Source organism: Aethalodelphis obliquidens, unplaced genomic scaffold, assembly GCF_003676395.1.
Source record: "Aethalodelphis obliquidens isolate GAN/ISIS:26980383/991018 unplaced genomic scaffold, ASM367639v1 scaffold79, whole genome shotgun sequence".
Lineage (NCBI taxonomy): Eukaryota > Metazoa > Chordata > Mammalia > Artiodactyla > Delphinidae > Aethalodelphis > Aethalodelphis obliquidens.
Window position 1 is genome coordinate 3,738,638 of NW_020838023.1, and position 22,139 is coordinate 3,760,776.

A 22,139-nucleotide genomic window follows, 5' to 3' on the forward strand; every position below is an offset into this window, starting at 1 on the left:
CCAAGATAAAAATCTACGCTCACCCATGGTCGGTCACCAACCTAGCTGGCGTAGCATTTGTAAAAAATAGGGCATGAGAGTTAAAAGTGTGAATAAATAATTAAAGATTAAGGACCGATTCTTAATGCTGAAGTACTGGTTACTAGTATTTTTTTACTACCAGGAATGTTCTTCCTCTAAACATTTTACCAGAATATTCTACTTTAAATCATGTATTACTTTAAGCAATAATTCATCCTTCCAACACCTGTCAATTCATCTATTTCCTAAATCTCCATTATGCTTTAATTCTCTGCTTTTGGCTGCTGTGTACTTACAGCTGTTGATCATTATGGTTACAGCTGGCCTGTAATGAAGTAGTCTTTACAAAAAGAAAAATTATTTATGTTTCTTCTCATGTTCCAGTGGACATTAGCTAAAGCAAGTCCAGAAGTAGACAGCCAGCCCTGTCCATGCAGCTGGTTAGCAGAGTTACACACTGGCCTGGAAATCACTCTTTCTGCAGCTAATTTGAGTTTACAAACATCGAATAGGGAATATCATATGTTGTCAGCTAGATTCCCTGGGATTTACACATGTGGCAAAACTACTTGTCTGTATAAAAAAAACAAAAAACAACCCCTCCCCCCCCCCAAAAAAAAACACACAAGTATTCACATGTATTTGGAATAAGAACCTTTCAAAATATAGCTATGTAGGTGGTGGTAAGTTCTGGTTGCCAGTGTCTCCCTAGATTAATATCAGGGTGATTTTATGTACAACTGTTTGACAGTAGACAGTGGAACAGGTTATTACATCAGTGAAGTAACCCCAAGTATGCAAATTGAAACAAAGGGGCTTTTTCTCTTAAATAAAATAGAGAATCCCTGGAAGTCCTGAAGCAGGATGAAAACAAATTCCATCTCTATCAAAATTGTTTTCTAAAATGATGTCATTGTTTCTCTACATATAAGTCCATGAAAGTCAAAGAACTGATGCAGTAGAATTTAAATAATTAATCACACCTGTAATCATGATTGGTCATCTCACAAAGTAGGAGTCTTTCTTCATTTCATCCCATCATCAGCCCAGTTACCCAACAATTGTTGAAAGCAGTAGGGAGAGCAAATTAAAATGAATCTACTTAGCATTTGCCAGAGAAGCCACAAATTAAATACTCTCTTAAAAGAAAGCAAGCATTTCAAGTCTAAGAAGAGAAGTCAGTACTGGTTGATGAATATTTCCACTTCAAGTTACACGTATGTCATAAGATCTTTCATTTGCCGCTGTGAAAATTGTCAGCAATCTTTGCCTTTTATCTGGTTCATCTTGAAAGGCACAAATGGCATGATTTAACCGTTACATGGCCTTGGCATGGTAACAGTGGAAAAGTAAACTGAGCAAAATAAAAAACAAAGGCAATGATAAACTTTAAAACAACTAACTCATCTCCGAAAGGATGGGGAGAACTAGAAAGATCTAAGGACAAAAAAACAAAACAAATCGGAAGCTATTTTGTAAAACAGATTCTTTGGGAGAAAAAAAAAAAAAGATGTCTGAAGAATAGAGCTAAGAACCTGTGACAGCAACGTATCTTAGGCTTTGACATCAATATTCTTAGCAGAGTTGGCTGCCCAGGACTCTGAACAGAAAGCTCGGGCTGCTGAATGCAGCAAGCATTCACCAGTGTAGCAGGAACCGACTTGGGATGTGGTATCTCTAGAAGTGGGTCTTTTTTTTTAAGACAAGTTTTGTTTGTTTTTTTTAAAATTCTTAATACTTATTACAGATATTAGACATTTCTCTAGTGTGGGCATGTTAACTCTTGATGTGCTGGGCAAATTCCAGTTTGGGTACTGTGCTTTAAAAGCAATAGAAAAATCTGGAACTCCATTTCATGTAAGAAAGCATATGGCTTGAAACTAAATATAGTTTGAACATATGAAGCATATTAAATTAATTATTATAATTTAAGCGATTTGAAAAATGTCTTCAGTTTTTATGACATATGCTTCTAATGATTCACATTACCTGTAGGTACTTCAAAAGCACTGGGATTAAGATTATCTTCAGTAATTAGGGCGTCAAATGATATGCTGGCTGTATTAGGGAAAAGGGCCCTGTGAAAGTGGGCCACAGACCAAAATCATACCCTTCAAGACAGATGGGAACCAAGCCTCAAAATGGTCTGCAATTGTACCATTTCTAAGTACCATGCTTTAATGCTGTGAGAAAATATAAGGGCTGTATCTGAAGAGCTTCATACAATACTTGTACCTGAGGTTAAACAAAATGTACATCTTTGTTCAAGGGTAGTCCTACCCTTAGAGCCCTCATTTCTACCTCCTAGACTATTTTATGTCAGATGTGTTTTCATGCTCTACTACATCTGAATGTCCTAAACTGAACCAGGCATGCTATTTATTTATTTACTCACTCATTTATTTATTCCACTACTGTTTACTGGACACCTATATGTTCTAGGCACTGCTCTAGGTACAAAGGAAATGTAGTAAAGAAGAGAAATAAGGTCATTTTCCTCTTGTATTTTCTATTCTGGTGGTCAGGTGGACAATAAAACAAGAAGAAAAGAAAATTAAGTAACACCAAATACGGAAAGAAAAATCAGGAGAGAGTGATTGGTGGGAGACATGAGTTTCTTTAGTTTGGGTCGTTCAAAGAAGCCACGCTCAGCAGCTAGGTGACATTTTGTTGAGACTTCAAGAGTGAAAAGGCAGCAATGGTGTTTTTTAATCTTGGGGAACAGCCGGTAGAGGGACCTTGAGCTGGAAATGAGTGGTTCAAGAAAGAGCAAGAAAGCCTTGGCTGCAGGCAAGTACGTGGGGAGGGAGGAGAAGAAATGAAGTTGAGCAGTGTGTAGAAGTGAGATCATCCACAGCCCACAGTACACAGTCTGTATTTTATTAACCTAAAACAACAGCAAGAACCATAATGATGCTAATAGCAAGAGGTAACTCATTGAGTGTTGCTATGTGCTGGGCACTGCGTTAAGTACTACCCATAACCTCATCTACTCATTCTCACCATCCCTACTTCATAATGGGAAAGTGAAGCACAGAGAAATGAAGGACCTTCCCCCAGTCACCCAGCTAGGAAGAAATGGAGTCATTTAATGATAAATACTCTACCCCTTAAATTTCACAGAAGTTGCAAACACTCAGATGATAATTCTTAATCCTTCCTTTTAGCTCAGGCCCTCAAATATGCATTACATACCCACTCTCTGCAAGCCATTACATTCAGCACAGCTAGAGTGCCATCTCACACTTTTATATTTGTCTGGACTCATGTCTTACAGGGACAGGCCATGTAGGAGATTATATGGTAAACTGGGAAAAGCAATAGACTCAAGCATCACCATTCTGGTTTGACAGGCTGAATAGAGTAGTGGTTAAGAGCACCTGATTTTGTGGCCTCAGACAAATTTTTTGACCACTCTAAACATCGAATTTATCTATTGCTAAAATACGGATAATAATAATATTGCTTACCTCATGCAGGTGTTTATTCGTTCATTCACCAAATATTTATTGAGTGTCGTCCACTGCTTTATGCAGTTTACATTCTATTGGGAGAGGCAGAGCTCAGCCATGATTAATATATGGTAAAATGTATAGCAAAATGTATGGTATGTTAGATAGTATTGAGTGCTATGGAGAAGAAACTAAAGCATTAAGAACAACAAGCAGAATCAAGATGGGGGCAATGACTGCCTTTTAGGTGGGGAACCCCATTGAGGAATCACTGACAAGATGACACCTGAGGAAAGATCGTTAAGGAAAAGAGAAGACCAGAGGCAGAGACTGAGCTGAGAGAGAGCTTGGTGTATTGGAGAAGGTCAGGGGAATGGAGCGTGTTGTAGGATCTACTAAGGCAGAGTCATAATTGTGGTTTTCACTCAGGAGTGAAAGGAACAGCCAACGGAGGGCAGTGAGCAAATGAATGATATAATCCGACCTGTGTTTTGACAAGATCACTCTGGCTGCTGTGTTTAGAAGGGGCTGTGGTGGAGAAAATACAGGCAGGGAGACCCCTTAGAGACTGTTGTGATATTCCAGGTAAGAGACTATGGTGGCTTGAATCAGGATGGTAGCCATGGAGGCGGTAAGAAACAGTCATATTCTGGATATATTTTGAAAGTAGAACAGACAGCATTTGCTGAGGGATCAGCTGTGAGATGGGGAAGAAAAAGAGGGCACAAGGAAAACTGCAACGACTTTGCTTATTGCAAGACATACATATGAGAACCAGCACATAAAGCACAGAGTGCAGTGCTTAGTACAGAGGGCGGGATTCCTAGCTTCAGGATTTCACAGAAACATATTATGAAAGCCACTAATTTTTGAAGAAAGCTGAAGAACTGAGAAAGTTGTATCAGCGAAGAAGGATATAATTTGCAGTGATTAAAATGGTGGCTACCAGAATGAGTGAGAGATTATTCTAATCGTTTTTTAAAATTCTTCATTATATTACCAGCTTTATAATGAAGCTATTGACAGACACATGCTGGGAGAAAAACTGTACCTCCACCTGCTAAGAAATGGCACTCATGGTTATGAAAACTGCCTGACATTTTTAGAATCAGGTGATTCTGTGACTTTCTTCTGAAAGTTATTTCCCCTTGGAACTTGCATTTTAATTACTGATTATTCTCTCTGCTTTACTTCGATGTAGAGATCAAGGTACTTGCTTGAGCTTTATTTAAATAGGACATATGCATTGTTTCAAAGTAGTTCTGCATAAAATGTGAATATGAATATAGCAACTAAGCTATTTATTTGAATCTCAAATACATTAGCATCTATTACCTTCTGTCTTTCATTTAGCTGTCTTGCAATAATATTAAAAGAATATTACATGTGACTGAATTACTAAAGATTTTTTCCCAACTCTGATTTACATATTATTCACTTAAAGCTAGCAATGTAAAATTGCCTTTAATGTTTACTGTTTCAACTTTAAAGTTTTTCTTTTTAATCAGAGAAAATCAAGCTGGCAAAATACAATTATGATTTTCTCCAGTTACGTTACCTTTAGGCAATACTGTCTTTTAGATTTGTAACATCCTCTGTTCTGGTACTATGGAATTATGGAATGTACAGTGTTTAAGTATATGTTTCTAAAATCAACAGATTAGAGATTCTTAGAAATATTGTATACTTTATGTATTAAAAACATTTCTAGCACCTAAATGTATTTGTCATATGTTTAAAGTTTCAAAGAGCAATAATTCTTTGTTGAATTAAAGACCTTGGGAAAGCTGGACATGTGAGGGTGTATTTTGAGCTATTTGGATAGTATTTTAAATGTAAGAGGATATGTCAATTCCTCTTTAAGAATCACCAAAATAGTGTTATTAATTTCTTCCTTAAATATTTTTTAAATTACAAAAAGTTGCTATTGGCCTGAGATTAATGATGGAAAGTTTTAGACTGAAAGGAAAATTATTCAGAACATTGGAAGCAGGTAGAGTTATGAATGAGAATCTTTAGGTCAACTATGTAACATCCTAAGTCCCACATAGAAGAGAAAGCTTTTATTTAGTTTATTAATCTTAATCTTCACTTTCAAGGTGGATTAAAATGAAGGTGTTTTATATTTTCCAGAACTGGCTTAATTTTACTATTTTGATTAATTTTTCTTCTGTTTAAAAAACCATTTTATGATTTGGAACTTGTAACTGACAGAAATCCCAGACTATTTTCCTATAAAGTTTCAAAACTATTGTTTTTTTTAATTAAAAGCTTGAACTAACTGTTCAATCCTTTCAATTACATGTTTTTTTTTTTCTTGTTATGAAAATCACCTTTTATGTCACAGGCTTATCCACTCTGCTATTACTGCAATATAGCAAACAAAGTTAGTTTTTAAAAATGAATATTACTAGAATAGTAGAGTCAGATTTCAGCATAGAGATCCTGAGGTCTGGACGATGTACTTGTATTATTAGTCTAGAAATCCTGAAGCCATCACTTAAGAAAACTCCTAAGTGCAGTCTACACTATACATATTACCATTTAGGGAGAATGGTAATGCAGATATTATTATCCAAACATTTAATTAAACAACAAGGAAAAAAAAAGCTATATAGTCAGCACTTCTTCCACTGATAGAATTTTTGGCAATGGTAAATTTGGCCCTTGCAAAAGTCTAACTTAAGCTGTTTTTTGATTATTAAGAAAACTCAAGTGCAAACTGGAAGAGAAGCTTTCAATTATATCAGCAGCTATAGGTGAATTAAAACTGGGTTAGGAAATGATCTAACATTATGAGGTCAGTTCCGCCTTTTACAGATAGAAGTCATACCAAATAACCTCGTTCTTTCATGTTAGAATACTGAAAAACAAACTCGCTTCTCAGAGACAAAGAAGTTCATCGGAGATCAAAATCATACACTGGGAGTTTTACTCTGGCTTCGTGTCTTACACCCAGGCAATGGCCAAATTATTTAAACCTCAAATGGTTCGTCTATAAAATGGGGATTACAATAATCTCTTGCCCTGTGATGATTCACAGAAATTGAAGGCTTTCTCTCAGTGCTTTTTGAAGTTCTTCAATAAGCAGTAAGGCATTATTCAGATATGTGTAGAGATTATCATCTGGAAGAAAACAGCATTGAGAAAAAAAATCAAATAGCTCTGTGATGACTCTGTTAGAGATTATGTAGATGATTTCACATACACATCGTATTACACATCATATTACATTGTATTAGTTCTGTCGACTTCAAGTGATATTAAAAATAAAGCAAAGCTTAAGAAAGACGTTACACAAAATAAAAAATTAACAGTAAAAGGTGGAGCAGGTCTGTCTAGAATAGATCGATAAGAGTGAAAATAGGGGAAAGTGTTTTGGGGTTCTAGTAAGAATAATTGTAATAGATGGATTACTTGGGCAGAACTGAAGCAAAAGTCTGTTAGGGAAGCAAGGAAGAAGCCGGGGTCTGTGAGCACTTTCAAGGCAACTTTAATTATGCAAACCTTTAGTCACATAGTTGCTAAAAAAGGGAATATATACCAGCTGAGAGACTCCTCCAAGCCCCCCGCTTGCAGCATAACTCATCAAATTCCTGTTTCTGAAAGGTGAAAAGGACACTCAGCAAACCCAGGTCTCCATTGTGCTAAGTTAAAGGAAGATTCCACTTTGTCAAAACAACAGCAGCAACTACCACCAGAATAACAATAAAATGAACAGTTTCAGCTTGATTTCCATTTTTAAAAAGACGGCTGTAATAACTTCTGGACTGGTTCTCCAATCTCCGTTAGAACATATTTCAAAGCAGGCAAAGGTTTTTTTTTTATTTTAAATCTTATGGCTTCCTATAAGAGGGACACAATTTTCTTCCAGTTTTGAAGCTTTCAATACCTTGTCTTAATGAAAACCATTCAAAAGTGCTTTAAAAACGAACAGGAATAATTCAGGCTAAACAAGCAATCTATCCTGATAATGTAACAGGAGAGAATGTTCAGGAGTAATAAATACATAGTTCTTTTCAATATCTTAAATATATCTTTTTCTTCCCCCTCCATTTGGCATAAGGAGTGCCAAATGCAGAGTGCAAGGGGCTGATTTTCATTTACAAACACAAAATTTTCCTTCAAGAAGTGTGTTTTCTTAATCACTGATAATAAAAGGCATCTGTGCCCGTTTCATCTTGCAATTAAAGAGTGAGAAATTACGACACACGCACACGCACACACACACACACACACACACACACTTCTCTCGTATGTTAAAATCCTATTAGAATAATCATCGGGCGCCTACAAAATTTAGCCACAAGCAGATATTTTATTTTAAAAAAATCTTTCCATGGACATCTTATACTATTAAACTTAAAAGATTTCAACCGACGGGGGTGGGGATTGCCCAGAGTACATATATTAGTCAATAAGGAACAGAGAGCTTTAATGTGTTTTGGCTATTGCAAGCCAAGTTCCTATTAATTATAGGTTGCTTAACTTTTCCACACATAATTTACCTTTATTAAATGTAAAATATATTTTATATTATGATTATACCAGTGTCAGGCTAGCTGATGATTCTCTTTTTCTGCATTATGTGATGACAATAATTGCTATTACAAAACTTAACATATTTTTGGTGAGGATGATACCTAAAATACAAACATCTCAGAAACACCTTTGAGCGTAATGCTAGGAGGTATAAAATGAAACATTTTAAGATTGTTCCATTAAACCCCATATAATTCCTTCTGCTCACCTGAATTCGATTGAGGTCAGTAGAGCTTTTGTTTTCTATTTTACATAAAACCAAATACCCCAATCTAACCACGATTTATACCCACTAACACAAATTTGAACTTCGTATGGTTAGATTTTACTAATCAAAAAGTACTCAAAATCTGGTGAGTCAATCCAGTTCTTACTTGAAGCTCTATAATATATAAAATTTGAGCAGAAATATCAGTTTGCAAAGAAACGTACTTTTTTTTCCTTCAAGATTCATGGTGAGTTCATGAACGATTTGTATCTGAAAACACTCTTAAATTCTTCCTGCACTTTCCTGAAAGAACCAGTAAGGTACAGAGCATAGAAACAGCAAGGAAAATCCATCCCAGAAAACATGATTTTAATTTTAAAAGTCAAATCTGTGAACTAAACAAACCTTTAGTTTCAGTTTACTTTAATCAAAGGATAGAGACTGAAAAATTATTTAACTCCCAGCTGAACAGTTGACTTTTAAATTGGATAATGCAAGAAAAGAAGATTTTGGCTCTGCCACATTTTAAGACTTAATTAAATTAATATCAAAATAGAAAGTACAGCATTTTGCTTATTTTCATCATTATTAACTTTGTGACCACTCAACTTACAGAGTGTGATGTGTAAAAGGAAAAACTCAGCCGTCTATCTGTGAGGATTATACCTGCCATAATCATAGTAAGATTACCCCTGGAAAAGTATAACACTTCTCCACTTCCCACCCCCTTATTTTTATAATATAAATGTTCTTGCAGATAACACAATCACTTTAAAAAACACAAATTCTTCTACAAAAAAAAAAAAAGTTAATTTGGTAGATGCCAGTGCTCATTTATCATGGATATAATTCAAGTGCAGTAATTGCAATTAACCAAAATAATTAAGGGTTGTACTGCAATTTCAAGAAAGCCAACCGCGTTGAAATGTGTGTGTGACTCAAAGATTGGTGATACTCAGCTTTCAAAAGCCACCGGCTTGTACATCTCCCTGAAGCAGCCACATCTACAGAATCAGTATCATTTGTGGCAGTAACATAAAATACGGATCACAGGACAAACGTTGCCCATATGGCTTTACAGAACAGAATATGATTGCTCTGATCTCTTGTATGGTTGCCCAAACTAAGGATCGGGGACAGCAGGATGGATCAGCCCTAGCAACAAACCATACTTTACATGCAAGACACAGCCCTTCTTTTGTTCAAACCATGTCAAGGCATGGTCCCTGCTGGGGACCTAATCTACAACAACTTTGCGACCTCCTGCTTCTACAGCTTAATTATTTAGGATCAAATAGACAGCTAGGTACATTAACATGACCCTAGAAGCCAAACCCGTTCCTCTCTTCAAATATTCAATTGACCTTCCAGAGTAAATATTTCCCCCTGACCCCTCTACCACTCATTTTCTCTTAAATTGGTTGCTAATGCTTTGAAAAGTCTCCTGATATTTTGCAACAGCTTTAAAGTAAATAAACCCCTGACTGTATAATTTTAGCCTTATTGACTGGGGCACTGATAGAAACAGAAGCATGCAAGAGGTCCCACAGATTTGGCATTATGTTACTCACACCAACTTTTCTGGCTCAAAGATAAGTTAGAGATCTTTGCAGCAGGCTTACAAATCTGTAGCTTCTATGTTAGCAGAGAGCTTGCTTTGTTTTATGCCAAGAGGACTTATTTTGAAAGAATGAGGCAAGAGTGAGGGGAGAATATCAGCGCCCTAAGCAGAATAAGGGTTACTTTGAAGCATGAAAATATAGGTCACAGCTATTTCCATGGCATAAGTACCACTAGCTGTATCACTTACACCCAGATCATCTGGGGAAAACTACCAGCAACAAGAAGTGCTTAAGTGGACAGCAAACACATCTTGTCTTAACAAGGTACTTTGGGTTCCATTTACAGTCTGTTGAACTTAACATCACTCAACTGTATTGTTTGCCTTAAAAAAATAATGTAAATGAGCTAGAAGTTGAAAAGTTGCTTTGCCTATTTTTTTTTGTTGTTGTTGTTGTTTCTTTTTTTTTTTTTTTTTTACGTTTAGGTGGTAGGGCACAGAAAAGCAAGAATGAATAGTGAAAGCCAGCTGTATTACTTTAGTATGTCAGGAGAAAAAAAGAACATAATTAGGTTTACAGCATCAGTGGCTTATTCTAAAAGAATGCCTTTCTGAAGCAAACACAAACACACCCGTGTGAATCCATTCCATTTTCAATGAATTGAAATGGTGGTAATGGGGAGAGTAATGCATCCACTCCAGTTGTAAACAGACATTTTCCTACATGTGAGTACATAATCCCTGCTGACATTAATGGGAGTGACACACAAGCAGGGAGGAGAGAATAGCCCCTTTTGTTTGTTCTCACTCACATTACTCTAGAGTCCATTTTACAACTTCAGCTTCAAACTGGTGGAAAACACACCCTGTGCATTGATAATGGAAAAATGAGATTAACCAAGTGAGCAAACAGCCTTCCTTCTTTCTGTGATGTGGGAAGCTAAACAATGCAATGTAAAAGGATCTTGATTTTAGCTTTTCTTTTCATTCTTTCTTTTTTTTCCTGCATTACCCACTCTATTTAAGAACCTCTTCATGCTTGTAAAATTCCCTTTCTTAGTTCACGTGAAAGAGTAATAAAATCATTATAGTTTTCCTTCGCCAAAAGGTACTTTAGAGACTAATCTTAATTTAGATCCAGACACTGCTAAGTCAACTACATCAGTGTTGGGAAAACGAATTAGAAGAGAGGTCATTTTTCTTACTAATTTTTAAAAAAGGTGTTGCATATTGAAAAATGCCTTAGGAATCATTCCTTAATGCTATGGCTACATTACAAAGTCATAATTCTCCCACTCTGACATTTGGGATTTCCAGTGGCTTACTTTCGGAATCTACATTAGGAATTAATTTTTTACTTACTGGTTCATACCAAGGCTGAGATTCCCTTTACTGAAATGGAACAAACGATAAAATTTTCAAAATAACTATGTTCTAAAGATTCTCACCAGGTAGAGATGGCCCCAAATAACAACCTAGGTTTTTAAAAATATCCTTCAAAAAATATTTGCACATAGTCAACATTTATCTTCCTCATAGAAATAAGCAGTCTAGAATGAGTCCATCAAGGCATCCAATTCTTTGTGTGCTTTATTTACATCTTTTTCCCCCTAAATGAAGCAATATGTTTGTTTATATGTTTTGATCCTAAGGGGAAACTGACAAGATCTCAAACTAGAGACTACAGCCTTATTCATAGATGAAAAAGAAAATGAAACCCTCTTTCGATTACTAAAAATCTGTTATTGTGTGAACACAAAAATAATGGAACGTAATGAAGTGAAAATTCTTTTTTCGTATTACTTTTGAATCCATAAAAATCCATAATAGCTAAAAAGTTGAAATGCTAGTCAAATTTGGGAAACTGAAAGAAAACACGTCTTAAGGGCTGGGCACGTTACAATGAAAGATGAGATATTAAAACCAAGATACTGATCTGATTTGTTAACTAAATCCATTGAGATGGTTAGACCCAAGGATGCTTACTGGTGTTTTTATTCCCAAATAACCTACAGTTTGTGTAACTCTTTGTAGTCTTTTTCTTTTTTCTATAGATATAAGGACCCCCAGAGGAATCTCTGAGATTGCTTCGGTGCATTTGTAACCCAGCAGCTATGAGGAACCCATAGAGCCTTCTGAGACAGCGTTGTGCAGATTCTTCGCTCATGAACAATTTATTTCATAGGACACCCGTTTTGGAGGTACTTGTCATCACTCTGACTACATAATGTGAAAGGTTGCCAAGAGTTCTTTGCTGCTTTTCAGATTCACTTGTCATGAACAAAATATGTGATTAAGTTCCATTTTCTGTAAAAGGAGCTCTGATTCTCTACTTGGGAACATAAAGGGAGTAAAAGGGTATCAGGTCTTAATTATTCCTTGCCTTTTTAATCCCCAACATCTGGAATTATATGAGCACAATGAATATTTAGGTTAAATTGGGTAGTATTGTCACATTTTTAAAGGCACTATTTTAATTTTTAAAGGAGTATTAGTGTTTTTCTACAGAATGCAACAATGTAAAGCAACTTTCATAGATATATTATTATCCCAATGATTCAGCAGATAATTTTCAGCAGGTAATTTTTAGTTTTCATAATTTAAACATGGTTGTAGTAGATTGCATTTTCCAAAGATGGCTGCAACAATATTCACAGTCCCTTCTTACAATGTGACTTTGACACTCCTCCCCCATCAGGAGGTAGAATCAACCTGCTGCTCTTGAAACTGGGTGGGTTTTTGTGACTATTTTGACCAGTAGATTATGGCAGAAGCCACTCTCTGTGACTTCTAAGTCTAAGTCATCACAGACTTCAACTGCATCACTTCAACTGCAATGTAGGCAACCCAGCTATCCTCAGACCTCCACGCTGTAAGGAAGCCCAAACTACCACATGCAAAGGGACCACATGAAAAGGCCTGAACTTACAAGAAGAGAGAGAGATGCCAAACAATTCCCAGATATTCTGCTCCCTTCCACCTCTGCTATTCTAGTTCCAGCCATTGTCTGACTGTAACCACATGAGAAACTTTGAGTAAGAACTGCCCAGCTGAGAGTCCTGCCAGAATCTCTGAGCCACAGAAACCATGAGAGATAATAAAATGACTGTTGTTCTCTTAAGCCACTACGTTCTTGTGTGATGAGTTATACAGAATTAGATAAACAGAACAGTGGTAGATAACTTTTAGAATTAGGTCTTACAATTTTAGAGCACTTTTAACATCATATACAGGCAGAAAAATGTCTTTTTTGCTTTGTAAGTTAGTCATTATTTAAAAAACAATATTACTATTGAGTAGACCTTGCCATAAGTGGATCCATAATCAATAAACAAATACTTATGGTACAGCCGAGGCATCTTTCTGTCTCCTGTTCTGCATGTGACAACCAATAGGGATGCATCCCAAGTAAGTGCTCTATAAATAATTGCTCTATAAATAAGTTGAATTAATATTTTCCACGAAATAATTTTATTTTAACTACATATGGTAAAAAGACTTTAATATATTGTAGTATTCATTATCACATGGAAACAGAGTCAATCAAACATAAATTTAATTTTATCATGGTGCCTTTAAGTCATATTGTGAAGGTTATAGGAACTGGTTACTTCCATAATGAGTGACCCAAGACTGCTGGTCCTAATGGTGAGGTAGCCTAGACTCACTTACCACTTTTCAACCTGTGGCCCTAGTCAGGTTTCCACATGTAATCTGGTTACTTCCATGTCCCAGAAAGAAAAAAATCAGATATCCAATCTCATTAAACAGGAATGGATTTAACTGGCTGTTGATATATTCCAAAGATATTCTATGTATGTTTAGGTTTCCTAGGTTGTTTGAAACTGTTGAAAAATTACCTAATAAATAGAGCTTTACTGTCCTGTTAATGTCTATTTACTTGCTTCATGGCACTATTGAAATTCTACTCTAAGATTCTTCAGCCAATAGCTGTCCAGTTTATGATTGGACATATTAAGTTAGTGAAAGTAATTAAGCATTCCATCCTTTGAGTTTGATAACCTTAGTACTTCCCAAAGCTCCTCATATGGCACACACGAATTCTCCTTATTATCTTCATTAGTTCCAAGGCCCAGGTCCTATCTTATTAGATCCTTAGAGACTCTGACTCCCTCAGCATGCCTAGAGGGGCTTGGTAATAAACCTCAAAAGTGCTAAGAATGAACATCCTATGGGGCAATCTGACCACTAACAGGTGGGAGAGGGGAAAAAGCTGCCCCCGTCTATCTTAGCCTCAAGATGTCACGTATGACTAGCAACCGACCATGTTTTTGTAGTGCTATGCCCCAAATAAACAAAGTATATGGGTCTAGGAACCAAGTGGTGGAAATAGGAGACAATTAGTGCCTGTCACCATCATTCTCAGAGACCCACTTGTACAACTGGTGCATCCCATTCCTGTAGTTAGGAGTCCAGTTCCCAGGAAGGATACTTCCACAAGAGGACACAGCAATGGCTGTATTGATGCATGAGTTGAGACTACCACCTGGCCATTTTTTACACGTCATACCAATGAATCGGTAGAAAAAGGCAGGAAATTCTGTATTGGTTGGGATAATAAATTCTGATTAACATGAAGAAACAGGTTGCTACTACACAACAGGAGCAGAACAAATTGTGTCTGGAACCCAGAATATTCACTAGGGGAACTCTTGCTTCCATGCCCAATGATAACCGTGAATGGGTCATTGAAGGCCCCTGAAATGGAAGGTTTGTGCCACTCTACCTGGCAAGCAAGCAAGACCAGCCAAACTATTGGCTGAGGGTGAGAAATTACAGGAAGAATAAAAAAGGAGGATGACAATAATTATTAGGGCCCCAGGTACAGTTACAGCAGTGAAGGGCTAGGGCTTGGTGGGCTAATCTTTAAGTCTTTTTTTAAATTTAATTTACTTTTTTTCTTATTAGTCATCCATTTTATACACATCAGTGTATACATGTCAATCCCAATCTCCCAATTCATCCCACCCCCACCCCCTGCTGCGTTCCCCCCTTGGTGTCCATACATTTGTTCTCTACACCTGTGTCTCAATTTCTGCTCTGCAAACCGGTTCATCTCTATCATTTTCTAGGTTCCACATATATGCGTTAATATACGATATTTGTTTTTCTCTTTCTGACTTACTTCACTCTGTATGACAGTCTCTAGATTTTAAGAGGTTGACACTAGCCACTATCTTCCTAGAATGTTCTTGCACCTCTCATTTTAGGAAGAAGTAAGAACATCTAGCTCTTATATGGAATATGGATATAATAAAGGGTGAAAATGCATCTGAGTGGCTCAAGTAGTAAATTATATCAAGTAGTGGATTATGTTGGATCCAGTGCCTCCACATTTTTACTTTGAAAAGCCTGTTCCCTGGGCCTTGGGTACTTGCTCAATGGAGAGCCCCCATCACTGTCACCATTGTCTTATCTCTTAAGATTTCCAACTCTTTCCTCTTTCCACTGGGTCTGGGCTTCAGCAGGATTTCATTGTATCATCTACTGCAAAAAGAGTTCCAGCAGCTCCAGAGCCCAAGGTCAAAGCAACCAGGTCTATGGAGTCTCTGGGCTCCTTAGTGGCTGCCCGGAGGGCTTGGTAAACTCAGTTTGGAAATGCAGGACACTTAATGGTTTTGTAGAACAATTATTTTTTTAATTGAAGTATAGTAGATTTACTATGTAAATATTTACTATATCTACTATAGTAGATTTACTATGTTGTGCAGATGTACAGTCTCTGCTGCACAGCAAAGTGACTCAGTTATACACATTCTTTTCTTCATATTCTTTTCCATTATGGTTTATCACAGGATATTGAATATAGTTCCCTGTGCTATCCAGTAGGACCTTGTTGTTTATCCATTCTATATGTAATGGTTTGCATCCAACCCCAATCTCCCAGTCCACCTCTCTACCTCCCCCCTCCCTTAGCAAACCACAAGCCTGATCTCTATGTCTGCGAATCTGTGAACAATTTTTAATCCAATACAGACAAGAGATGGGAAGGAGTCACAGGTAAGTCCATCTTTCTCTCCCCTACTGATTGTTCTATGTATCTCTCTAAAGACATCCCATATGACTGAGCAACTGGCTGGGTTTTTTTGTGAGGCTCTAGATGGCTTGGTAAGCTTTCCCTCTTTCCCTGCCTCTCTTCTCATTTTCCATAACTCTTGTTGCCCAGAGATTGCATCACTCAATAAAACATTAACATGTTTTCTAGGGACTTATGCTAAGACAGTTGCTCATCTCTGAATAAATTCTAGACTGCTAATGTCCTTGGTGTGAGGTGCATAGAATAGATTTGCTATATCACCTCCCGCATTCTGGAGAATATACATCTAGTAATAAAATCTCAAATCATAAAACCTTTATTATCTATCTCATAATGACCTCTTATTCAGCTTTGCTAAAATGATGATTCTTATTAATTTTCACATATGCTAATATATTCCTATTCATCATAATTTGCAAATTTATCATAGTTGACTTTCATATTAAGTTTTATCCACTGTTCTAGTCTGCTGAGTCTCTCTAGAATTTGATCTTCCAAACGTTTAGGTTTCTCTCCCCAAACAATGTAAACCAAACATGCAAACAATATGCAAACACACAAGCTGACATTCTTTGCCAAATCATTAATAAAACCTTGGACAAGACAGAACTGAATACAGTCTCCTGTGGCATGCCACTATAGACTACTTACAGATAGATATTGATTGCTGTTAAGCTGCACACATCGATTGCAGTGATTCAATCATTTATGAATCCACCTAGGTGAATCCACCTATTATCTATTTTATCTTTGAGGATTCTTACTTTATAGTATGTTTCCATGACACAGTCTATATCTTTAAAAAAGAGTTTTTGTTAACTTTTTCTATTCAATATAAAAAAGCACTTGAGAATTCAATTATGACCGATGATGTTCTTTTAAAGCCAAATGAATCCCTTTGGAAAACTTGAGGAATAATAAAAATGTCCCTGATCAATTTAGTAGCACATATCAAGTGCCTTAAGATGCACACAGCTCTTGGTCCAGTGATTCTACTTCTAAAAATTTGTCCTAAAGAAATAAACATAAATGTGCGTGAAACATACATGTGTAGGTTTTTATAGAAGCAAAACTGAAGATAATTTTAGATATTAAAATTGGATACAACAATAGAGTTTCAATTAAATGAAGTAAGGCAAATCTGAGAGTTGGAATAAAATTTACTCATTAAAAATAGTTCTAAGGCTATTTAGTGACATGGAAAAATATTTGTATTAAGTGAACAAGCAGCTAGATCTCTTTCTGCTACCCTTTAGCTATAATCTGTTGGGTGGAAGCAACAGAAATCTTTGATTAGGAAGAGATCAAAGAGCCAAATGTATCATTCTGTGGGCTAAGCATAGCGTCTTGCTTCTACCAAATGTCCCCTGCCCACAGAAGAGTTGAATCAGCTACAATTAGGATATGTGTTGCAATATATAAACACACAGTGGGGAATATACAACTAACAAAATAAGAATTAGAACTAAACCAGAATTATCACCACAATTACGGAACGAAACATTTTCTGCCTTGATTTTCAAGAGAAATAGTGTAAAAAGGGAGAGAAGTTTTGCCTTTAGACCCAATTGTTTCTATAGCCTAGGTATGCCCTGCCTGCACTGAAGCATGAAGCTTGAACAGCCCCTGAGCTTTTTTTTCTTTGAGGTTAGTTACATGAGGATTATTTAAGGGTACTCTGGGGTCGTAAAGTTGTTCAAAACTAAGACATTAATTGCCATACTGCAAAGAGTTGTGCTTGGATAGACAGACCTGAGCCATGAAGCAGCCAAATGGCAACTTTAAAGCAGCGCCTACAGAATATGGGATTTGCCATGTAATGAACTACAGGCAAAGGACTTCTCACCTAGTCAGAGAGTTGTTTTCTCTCTCTCTTTCCTACACACACACACATATATGCACACGCACACACACACGCAAAGAGCGATGGGAGAATTTTTCACATATTAAGGTATGGAGAAGTCATTCTGGCTTATACATGATTTGACTTGAATTTAGGCTAACCAAAACAGCCTGTTCATGGCCTATTAAACATGCATTGTACAACTGCTTCAACCATTAAAAATCAAAATCAAAATGGAGTAACCATGGTTCGGGCATTCAAAACGGAGCTGGGTGGTCATTGTGGATGTGGTTTCAGACATGTTCCTGTATTAATGAGAACTTGAATCTTCTGAACTGTATCAGACTCAAGGACACCACCAGCTGTTCTCAAAACGCTATCTGCTAGCTGACAGCTGCAATGCTACAGTCCCAAGATCTCCCCCTGTAACTATGCAACCATTTCAGACTCCAAACAATCCTTACTTAACAAGCACCCTTACTTCCTGCCAGCTCAAATCCTAATTCACGCCAAACAGTTTATGTAATTTTGTGGGTTTTGCCTTTATAAGCTTCCCCTATTTTGTAGTCCTGTGGAACACAGTTCAAGTACTTCTTGAATCTGTGTCTCCCAGGCTATAGTCCTCAGTTTGGCTCAGATAAAACTCTTTTCTATTCTTATTATAGATTGCTTTATTGATTATTACCCATCAACAACAGAGAGACACAGAGAGAGATGGGGGGACACACAAACAGGAAATAGAACATTGGAGTGTTTTTAGGGAGAGTGCCTATTTTAAAATAAATTTCCATCCTCTAAGAGCTCAAAGCTAAGTCACAGTTAAATGAACCCTTTTGGTGAGGCACTAGCCCCATTTTCTTTCTTCAACCGTATGCCTGTATATATACAGCATCCCATAACCTTCCCTTTCCGGATCACTTTTCTCTTGTACTGCATTCTGACCTTGTATTCAGGCATTCTGATTCTGGCACGCACCTTAGTAAAAACCAAAATAAAGGCTCAACTCATTGGTATTAAATTATAATGACTGGCAAAGCTTTGTATTTTTGTTTTTCTTTTTGTACTTTTATTGATATTTACAAGTATACAAATCAAAAAGGTACGGCTCAATGTTTTTTTCCCAAATTGAACACATATATGTAATGAGAATTCAGATCAAGAAATAGGACATTACCAGCCTCTAGAAGCTCCCACTTATCCACTTCCAGTAATTAATCCATCTCCACAGAGTAACCACTTTTCTGACCTCTAACATCCGTGATTACTTTGACTTCTTTTTAAACTTCATACATATGAAACCATAGAGTATATTCTCTTTTTTGTCTAGCTTCTCCCACTCGACATTATGTTTGTGAGATTCACCAATATTGTAATAGTTGCAGTTCATGCTCATTGTTATATTTTCCATTGTGGAATAAACCAATTCTACTGATAACTATTTAAGTAGTTTTCATTTGGTGCTCTTACAAGTAGTGCTATTGGAACATCTTAGTTCTGTGAGCATATATAAATATTGCTGTTGGTTGTACATCTACGAAAGCAATTGAGTATCAAAGAATAGGCATATGTTTAGCTTAAGTAAATACTGGACTGGCAGAGTTTAAGATATTACTTTCTCTGTTGTAATCACATTTTAATAAGAGTTAAGAAATCTTAAGCCATAAAAGTAATTCTCTAATTGTGGAATGAAATTGCCAAGGAGATATTCTGAGCGTCAAAGAAACTTCCTAAATTACATGTGGACCTTCTAAAGCCAGCTGAGCTTTGCAGACAACTGATTTTTATGTTGGAGCAAACAGAGATCATAAAAATATTTTTGCTAGTTTATATTAATAAAAAATTGTTTCCCTTCTGAAACCAATTATACAATTCTTAGAAGGTCTTAACCAGATTTGTCACAAGTCTAATAGAGTAGACATTTCTGGTAAAATTGTTTGTTTGAAATCCATATATTTTTGTGTTTTCATTTAAGACAGCTTTTGTTTAAAATTATACAAAAATATGTAAGTTAATATAATACTAAAGAAACATTAGTGCTTCAGAAGCAAAAGTTTCTCTGAAGTGACAAAACATTTAAGGGAAAGATTTGAAGTAAAAAAAAAAAGTTTTCAAAATGTTTTATACATTTTATAAGAAAACCCTTTACTCTTGAAATGAATAGTACAAAGATATTTGCTAAACTAGGGCCCTCGTCATTCAGAAACATTTTATTTAGTAGGAGGTTAAAAATCAAAACAGAAATGGAAAGTGGATATATACACATGTATTTTTACAATAAAAAATAGAGTTTCTCAAGATTAGACACTTTGGTGTTCACTTGTTTGTGCCTCTCTTACATGAAGAGTGTGTTATTATCTGATATATTCAAATTAGTCTCAACCTGCCCCATGCAAAACATTATGAGCTCCTAAAGGGTGAAGAATGTCTTATGCCTCTTTTTATCCAAGGACCTAGCCCAGTGCCTGACATAAATCAGGACCTTGCTATATATTCATTAAACTGAGTCTTTTAAAGTAGGTTACACATCAAACTCTCTGACAATACAATCCTTCATATATGGAACGGAACACATGCAATTATTCTCTGTTTATTATATGGAACAAGTCTGAGCTTTGGTGATAAACCTGAATTTGAATCCATGAGCATATAAACTGTCTAGGCCTTGTGTTTCTTACATGAAATTGGGATAATAATAGCTATCTCAGAGGTTGTAGGAAATGTGATCATATAGATAAATTGCTCAGTGATAGTAATGTGGAGAGTAGAAATTCACTAAATATTAATTCTCTTCACCTCACAACATTGACATTTTAGTAGGTGGAGTTTTCCTTGTTCAAAACATTCTTTACAATTAGGAATCTTAGAGTTGAGTGAGAAAGAGAATCTAGAAGAGTTCCACTTCACACAAGTCCGATGATGTTTGCCTACTAAAGCTTCTGGCTATCTGGAGATGTAAAAAAAAAAAAACAAAAAAAACGGAAAAGGGAGAGGAAAGGGACAGATGCCAATATTTATAAAGACGACTAGGACTCTAGAAGAAGAGTTGGTTTTCCCATACTCAGTTGTAAAACTAAATGAACATCCTAAGTGCTGCTCTTTCTTTTACTTACACAGCCCAATTGTAAATGGTAAACAGCTAGTTATAAGGTAAAGAACATGGGCTTTGAAGTTTGAGAGATGTAGCATTTACTATATTGATTAAATATAGGTAATTGGATTAATTTCTCCAAATTTCTCAGTTTCTGTTTGTAAAATGGAAATAATAAAACTCAAGGTTATCAGCATTAAATAAGATGACACAGAAATTCTTAAAGTGTCTGTCTCACAAGAGATTAAAAAAAATTAGTTCTCCTCTTTTATTTTTCTTTTCTTTCTCCTTTTGACTTTAGAAGCTAATGACTCAGAGCACTCCCAAGAAAAAGAAAATGGAAAGAAGCCAAAAGGTATTGCGCTAATTGAATGGCTATCCCAACCCACCCCCAAAATCACAGTGTTCATAATATTTTACTATTATTTATCAAGTCAGGAAAAGATGGAAACACTATACATGCATGTGTTCTGCCATTTTGCATTTCTTAATTTCCCAGGGAAACTTTTCTATTAGTTAAATAGCAATATTCATTTGTTATCAAGACCCTTAAGAAGTAACGATTAACTAATCTTTAAATCTGAATCTTGAGAAGAATGTGTTTTCACAGTGTTAGCTTTTCCTCCTCTCAGACCCCTTCTCTTCCTACAACTTGCATTGCCCTGAGAAAATGGATGACAGCTTTTTATCAGGAAAACCTTCCTAAATTAAAAAAATCCTGACCATAGGTTTTTAATCATTTGATATTAAAAAAAAAAGTATAGGATTACTGACTTCGCAGTGTGGCCTTGGAATGCTAAGCAAAATATGGATGTACTGGTTGTAAATGTTTATATATTGTACAGTACCTTTATATATACACTTGAGGTTCTGATTAGAGAAAGAGATCTGTAAATCACTTGTTATTTTTTACATAGATATTTAAAAAAGCAAAACAAAAAAAATCAAAGAAAAAAAAGTATAGGATATAACTTTTGCTAACCTTCCTCTAAGTAAAACTTCTCTTTAATGCTGCTGACTTGACATTTACTTGCATATTTTGCCCATGAAAATCATAGATTCAAACATGGGGCACAAATATTATTTTTTCTGGTTGTAACAGCACTTCCCATTTTAGGGGGTGAGGGAGGAGGAGGGGGAAATGTTTTCCTAACCGTGAGGGTGGAATTGGAGTGGCTGTCTTCTCAAAGACTTCACCTGGCTGGTCACAATGATGGGCTAGCAAAGGTTCTTGATCAAAGCTGGACCAGTTAGAGCTCTTGGGATTTTGGCCAAAGGATGCAGGTCTCAGTCCCTTTGGGGGGCAAAATTGGGAAGTAATGTTTTGGACCATCCCTATTTTTCTCTTTTTTCCTTCTTTCCTCAC

At 36.2% G+C, this 22,139-nt stretch overlaps 1 long non-coding RNA gene across 1 annotated transcript in view; it reads left to right on the forward strand.

Moving 5' to 3' along the window:
• Positions 1-22,139, forward strand: part of LOC113612581 (uncharacterized) — a 62,769-nt gene that overhangs the window by 23,202 nt on the left and 17,428 nt on the right. Inside the window, exons 2-3 of the long non-coding RNA XR_003429882.1 lie at positions 11,839-11,985; positions 21,075-21,128. This is a non-coding gene — a long non-coding RNA (uncharacterized LOC113612581). The remainder of the gene's footprint in view (positions 1-11,838; positions 11,986-21,074; positions 21,129-22,139) is intronic.